Source organism: Narcine bancroftii, chromosome 9 (assembly GCF_036971445.1).
Source record: "Narcine bancroftii isolate sNarBan1 chromosome 9, sNarBan1.hap1, whole genome shotgun sequence".
Classification (NCBI taxonomy): Eukaryota; Metazoa; Chordata; class Chondrichthyes; order Torpediniformes; family Narcinidae; genus Narcine; species Narcine bancroftii.
Genome location: NC_091477.1, coordinates 118,802,167 through 118,809,359, shown reverse-complemented (window position 1 = coordinate 118,809,359; position 7,193 = coordinate 118,802,167). Strand labels below are relative to the sequence as shown.

Below are 7,193 nucleotides of genomic sequence, written 5' to 3'. Positions count from 1 at the left end.
GGGAAATGGGGAAAACCCTTCACCATGATCTTGTCTAGTTCACAAGTGTGCGGATAATATCCCACCTTAGCATTGTAATAGAGACTAAATGTAATGGTGCCTGTTGAGTGAGTGGTATGTGCAAGGGTTAATAAAGTAATTTGGAAACTGAATCTGCTCAATGAGTGTATTTGGCTGGTAGTGTGTTCCAGAGTGACAGACAACTAGCCTCCCCTGCCATTCAGTAGGATCATGAATGATCAGCTACTTTGTGCCTTTGTTCATTAGGCACACAGTTCTTCCCATGGTTTAATCTTACATTGTATACCAAGTCTGGAAATGTTGTCCTGATGCAGTTCTGCACCGAATTATCAGCAGAGTTTAGTTGCTCATCCATGGAGATACATCACAATCCAATCCCTACTCTCCCCACCACTCCCTCTCTACCACTCCCTCACTACCACTCCCTCTCCCCACCACTCCCTCCCCACCACTCCCTACTCTCCCCACCACTCCCTCACTACCACTCCCTCACTACCACTCCCTCTCCCCACCACTCCCTCTCCACCACTCCCTCTCCCCACCACTCCCTCTCTACCACTCCCTCCCCCACCACTCCCTCTCCCCACCACTCCCTCTCCCCACCACTCCCTCTCTACCACTCCCTCTCCCCACCACTCCCTCTCCCCACCACTCCCTCACTACCACTCCCTCTCCCCACCACTCCCTCTCCACCACTCCCTCTCCCCACCACTCCCTCTCTACCACTCCCTCCCCCACCACTCCCTCCCCCACCACTCCCTCTCCCCACCACTCCCTCTCCCCACCACTCCCTCTCCCCACCACTCCCTCTCCCCACCACTCCCTCTCCCCACCACTCCCTCTCCCCACCACTCCCTCTCTACCACTCCCTCCCCCACCACTCTCCCTCTCCACCACTCTCTCTCCCCACCACTCCCTCTCCCCACCACTCCCTCTCCCCACCACTCCCTCTCCCCACCACTCCCTCTCCCCACCACTCCCTCTCCCCACCACTCCCTCACTACCACTCCCTCTCCCCACCACTCCCTCTCCACCACTCCCTCTCCCCATCACTCCCTCTCTACCACTCCCTCTCCCCACCACTCCCTCTCCACCACTCCCTCTCCCCACCACTCCCTCTCTACCACTTCCTCTCCACCACTCCCTCTCCCCACCTCTCCCTCTCCCCACCACTTCCTCTTCCCACCACTTCCTCTCCCCACCACTCCCTCTCCCCACACTCCCTCTCTCTACCACTCCCTCTCCCCACCACTCCCTCTCCCCACCACTCCCTCTCCCCACCACTCCCTCTCCCCACCACTCTCTTTCCACCACTCCCTCTCTCCACCACTTCCTCTCCACCACTCCCTCTCCCCACCACTCCCTCTCCCCACACTCCCTCTCTACCACTCCCTCTCCACCACTCCCTCTCCCCACCTCTCCCTCTCCCCACCACTTCCTCTTCCCACCACTTCCTCTCCCCACCACTCCCTCTCCCCACACTCCCTCTCCCCACCACTCCCTCTCCCCACCACTCCCTCTCCCCACCACTCCCTCTCTCCACCACTTCCTCTCCACCACTCCCTCTTCCCACCACTCCCTCTTCCTACCACTCCCTCTCCCCACCACTCCCTCTCCCCACCACTCCCTCTCCCCACCACTCCCTCTCCCCACCACTCCCTCTCCCCACCACTCCCTCTCTCCACCACTTCCTCTCCACCACTCCCTCTTCCCACCACTCCCTCTTCCTACCACTCCCTCTCCCCACCACTCCCTCTCCCCACCACTCCCTCTCCCCACCACTCCCTCTCTCCACCACTCCCTCTCCCCACCACTCCCTCTCCCCACCACTCCCTCTCCCCACCACTCCCTCTTTCCACCACTCCCTCTCTCCACCACTCCCTCTCCCCACCACTCCCTCTCCCCACCACTCCCTCTCCCCACCACTCCCTCTCCCCACCACTCCCTCTCTCCACCACTCCCTCTCTCCACCACTCCCTCTCTCCACCACTCCCTCTCCCCACCACTCCCTCTCCTCACCACTCCCTCTCCCCACTATACTCTCTCCCTACAAAAAAAAATCAGATGGATACATGGATAGGATGGTTTTGGAAGGATACAGGCCAAACACAGACAGGAGGGACTAGTATGGGTGGGATACTATGGTCAGCAGAGAAATTGGGCTGAAAGGCCTGTGCCCATGCTGCATGACTCTCTGACTCTTCTTCCCATGGGCAGTGAGAATACTGAATGACCAAAGGAACAGCTCACACTCTCGTATTCATTAAACAATATTTATTTATTTGTATAGATGAAATGCTTGTCCTGTTTTGTTTGTCAGTATGTGAGTCTGGTTGCGTGTCTGCTTGTTTTTTGCACCGAGGACCGGAGAATGCTGTTTCATGGGGTTGTACTTGTTCAGTCAGATGACAATAAACTTGACTTTAAGTTTGGAATCTATGGAATTTTCTAACTTGACAACCATCTTTCCCCTCCAGAACAACCTTCTTCGAAACCCTCGGATACAGGTCACCAGATCTGGAGATTCATCAACCCTTCACTTCTTTAATTTCTCCAATGTTAATTCTTCACTATTGCTAATTTTATTGAGCTCCTCATTCACTCCTGGCTTGCAAATTTCCATTATCAATTGGAGATGTTCCATATCTTCTCCCATGAAAGGAGACACAAGACACATGTTTAATTTCCTTTGTCTACCATTCAATTCCCCTGCCTCTGTCTGTAAGAAACAGGCACTACTGGTAATCTTTTGCTTTCTTCTTCCCAAGATAAATTCTGCTAAGTTCTCACTAACTTACTCTTTTCCTTTGGAATATTTTGTTTTGAGAATGTTCAATCAACATGCAGTGAAAATGAACAATAATCAAAAAGAAAAACTTCAATATCTATTTTGGTAGGAATAATCAAAACAGGGCATATGTAGTGAAGGGGAGGGCATTGAAGAATGCAGTGGAGCAGAAAGATGTAGGAATAATGGTGCATTGCGCCCTGAAGGTAGAATCTCATGTGGATAGGGTGGTAAAGAAGGCTTTTAGCATGCTGGCCTTTATAAATCATTGCATAGAATACAGGAGTTGGGAGATGATATTGAGACTGTTCAAGGCAATGGTGAGGCCAAATTTAGAGTATTGTGTGCAGTTCTGGTCACCAAATTATAGGAAGGATATCAACAAGGTAGAGAGTGCAGAGAAGATATACAAAAATGTTACTTGGGTTTCAGAATCTAGATTACAAAGAAAGATTGAGCAGATTAGGTCTTTATTCCTTGGAGCATAGAAGATTGAGGAGGGATTTGATAGAGGTATTTAAGATTATGAGGGGGATAGATAGAGTTGATGTGAAAAGGCTTTTTCCATTGAGGGTTGGAGAGATTGAAGCAAGAGGTCATGAGTTAAGAGTTAAGGGGGAAAAGTTTAGAAGTAACTTGAGGGAGAACTTCTTCACTCAGGGAGTGGTGGCTGTAAGGAATGAGCTTCTGGGAGAAGTCGTGGCGACAGGGTCCATTTTGTCATTTAAGGAAAAATTGGAGAGGAAGATGGATGGGAGGGGAATGGAGGGCGATGGGCAGGGAGCAGGTAGGTGGGACGAGAGGAGAGGATTTGGTTCAGTGTGGACTAGAAGGGCCTGTTTCTGTGCTGTGATTGTTATATGGTTATATTAAAAAAAAACAAATATCAATCTGCATGTTGATATTAAAGAAAGTGAGAAAGAAAAGAGTCAACATGTGATTCAATTATTATAAAGAAAGAAAAAATTCCAATAATACTACAAAATTCAAATTTAATGTCCATGTTCAACCAAAGGGAGAAAAAGATAATCGAGAGAGAGAAGAACAAAATAAGAGGTCCCCACCCCAAGAAACAAGAAGAAAGAAGAAAAAGTAAGAAAAGAGAAAGAATATGAATAAAAAGATTGGCTTCACCATCACGGGACAAATAACCTGACTCATCTCAGGTCCTCAGCGCTGCAAGGACGGGGGAAGAGACATTAAAGATTTACCCCGATGTACCTTGTGTATGAATTCCATATTCTTAAAAATACATCATACCTGTTTCTGAGGTTCCAGGTGATCTTCTCCAGGGGAACACAATTCTGCATTTCTATCTTCCAGCAGGCTGAACCTTGTTGGGAATCAGATTTCCAAGTAACTGCTATGCATTTCCTGGCCACTGCTAAAGTGAGCTCAATGAATTTTAATTGATATTTTGACAGCCTCATTTTGGGTCTTACATCTTCTAAATTCCCCAATAAAAATAATTCAGGTCACTGAGGGTATCAAATTCCAGTAATTTCTTTTCCCCAGGAAATTACCCAAATCTTCCCAGAAAGACCACTTTAGGGCGTGTCAGGTTGAATGCGAAAATGTACCTATTTCTTGACCACATCAAACACATTGGTCTGATATTTCCAATTCGAATTTATGTACCTTTTGTGGAATAAGTTATAGCTGATGCAAGAAGTTATATTGCACCAGCCAATACCTTACATTAATCATGTTAATCATGTTGTCCTGACATGTCAGACCAGCAAAATGGATCAATTTCTATACCCAAATCTGATTCCCACCTTTGTCTTGATTTATCAAGCCTGGTTTAGGGGTTCTTGTCTGAAGTAAGGAATAAATTTTTGAAATACTTATTTTGTGCTCCCCTTTTGAACCGGAGTATTTTGCTACACTGCAGTAAGGTTAGTGCTGGACCCAATTTAAAAAGATCTTAACTGAAGATAGCAGAAAACTCCATATTTATTCCTAATTTGCTCAAATGTCATAAATTGTCATATTCATAACAATCCTTAATACACTTGATCCCTCTCTGGGACCAAGAATCTAGAAATTTATTATCAATCTTTAATAAAATTAACATATTTTGAGCCAGGGGTGTTTTAGGTGTGTAATCGATTTGTGTTAACCTTTAATTTAATGTCAAACTATATTTATTTATAAAAATGTCTTAAGCCCCTTTCACACTTGCCAGTGATCCCAGGAATCGAACACGAATCGGCCTTTAAAGTGGTAAGTGTGAAAGCAAAACCTGCTTAACGCCGGCATCAGATGAGGTCATCTGCAGATGCTGGCTTTGAGATCAGTGTGAAACGGGCAGCAACATTGCAGGTACTTCCGATTAAAGGTAGAAAAGACCAAAATCTGGGGATAGACCCTTGCAAATGTGAAATTGTTCAGTGTCCCGGTTAGGAGTGGACTAGTGTGAAAGGCCAAACCATCATTCCTATCCAGGGACACTGAATGACTGATTTACTGGGATGCAAATGTGAAAGGGGCTTTAGTAAATTATAGATTTAAAATATTGTATCTGTATTCTTAGAAAGTTAGCTATGGTTTGGTACAGGATCACACACAGGTCGCAGCACATTTATAGAGAACCATTGTTTTCAGAGAAGAGAGTTCAATCTCAGAGTCGAAGTGTCTGGGATAGGCAGAGCTAATGGATTTCAAGTGGGTCTTAATTATTCAACAACTGCAGAGGAAGCCATCTGTTTTTAATCAAAGCCACTTAAGCCTCTTGAACAGAGATGAGGTGGGAGGTATTTATAGATATGGAATGGTTTTGAAAAAGGAACAGAATTTTGGTAGAAACAAAACTGATGGTCATGTGTTTTCCAAGGATTGGGACTCACCTCAGTGATGATGTAACAGTCACATGATTTGGAGAAATAGATTACCAAATTCAGACATTTGTGTTCAGTTTTGGAAGAGTTCAGTTTGGAGTTTACAGAAATCAAAACCCTGAGACATACAGGGCTTGAAACCTTGTGAGAGAAAGGGTTAAGTTATAGTAACCAGAATTGGTGCTGTTTGTTGTGTAGTTACTTCTGGAAGAAGGGAACATAGAATCAGTGGCTTTGGAATTAAAGAAGAATACTTTGCTATCTCTTTGGAAAAGAGGACAGAATTCTACCAGATCTATTTTTGTGTTTGGCCATTTTGTTTAACCCTTGACTGGTTTGTGGAAGAAAATAGGCACATTCGCAGTCTTTGAGAAGAGGACAGATTCTTCATGTGGAAAACATAATTGTGAGAAAGAGGCCTGAAGACATAATGTTTAAAAGAGGTTTATAATTATTTCTGAACTGAGAATTTAAGATCACCAAGCAAAACTAAAATGATGCTGAACTTTTAAAAGACTGAATTTTTAGAGTGAGATTTGGAATTACACACATAAACTTTTACATTTGGGGTTAAGTTGAGAGTTAAGTACGTCTAGAGATAAGTAAGAAATGTTATGTAATTAATAGTTTAATAAAAAACTATTACTTTTGTCTGGTGAATTTTTCCATTGCTGTTTCTGTGTTAGTGTTAACGAAGTCCCTTTATCACTAAAGTCCCTTTAGTCCCAAACATAATTAAAAGTGCACAACAAGTGAAAGGCCACAATTTGACCATTAATTTTTAATCCACATTGAAATTAAATGCTTTAATAGCGGGGCTTATTTAGAACCAGATAATAATTAATATTTCCTTTTATATATAAGGTTTTCTGCTATCCTCTCATCAACCTTATGCAACTCTAATTTTACCCATGGAGACTTGTCACTGAGTTTCCTCTGACCAATTCTGTTTCACATGTGCTTCTACCTTCTCCTCCTTCCCTTCACACACTGTTGTGTCGTCCTCAGCCTTCTCCATTGCTACGGAACGGAGAAGACGTATGCTATACAAGTGTGTGTGTGTGTGAGTGTGTGTGTGTGTGTGTGTGTAAGAAAGATGGAAAGGGAGGGAAGGACAGAGGTGGATGGAGTGAAGAGAGAGAGAGGAAGGATAGTGAGGATAGTGGGAGGGAGGAAGGGAGAGAGGGAATAAGAGAGCATGGGGATGGAAGAAAGGAGGGAGGAAGGAAGGGAGGGAGGAAGGAAGGGAGGGAAACAGGGAGGATGGAGGAAAGAGGGAGGAAGGAAGGGAAGAAAGGAGGGTCACCCTTGCTGTAGAGTAAGATGCCGGTAGCTCTTGTAAACCATTGTTCCTGACTTAATTTTACCTGGTTTCCTGATTAATTTTACACGGTGGGTGGTTGGGGGTGGGGGTGGTGGTGGCGGTTATGATTTGATGTTAGCACTGCGTCCGACCCAGAGTTCGTGAACCAAAGAGATCTCTAATCTAGATCAGTGGACCAGATCTTTTGTTCCTCGTTGCTGGGATATTGGTGAGGAAACGT

At 45.3% G+C, this 7,193-nt stretch overlaps 1 long non-coding RNA gene across 1 annotated transcript in view; it reads left to right on the top strand.

The window, feature by feature from the left end:
• The window catches only part of LOC138742717 (uncharacterized), a 135,850-nt gene extending 129,058 nt beyond the window's left edge, over window positions 1-6,792 (top strand). Inside the window, exon 5 of the long non-coding RNA XR_011344371.1 lies at window positions 3,825-6,792. This is a non-coding gene — a long non-coding RNA (uncharacterized lncRNA). The remainder of the gene's footprint in view (window positions 1-3,824) is intronic.
• Window positions 6,793-7,193: the final 401 nt, after the last annotated feature.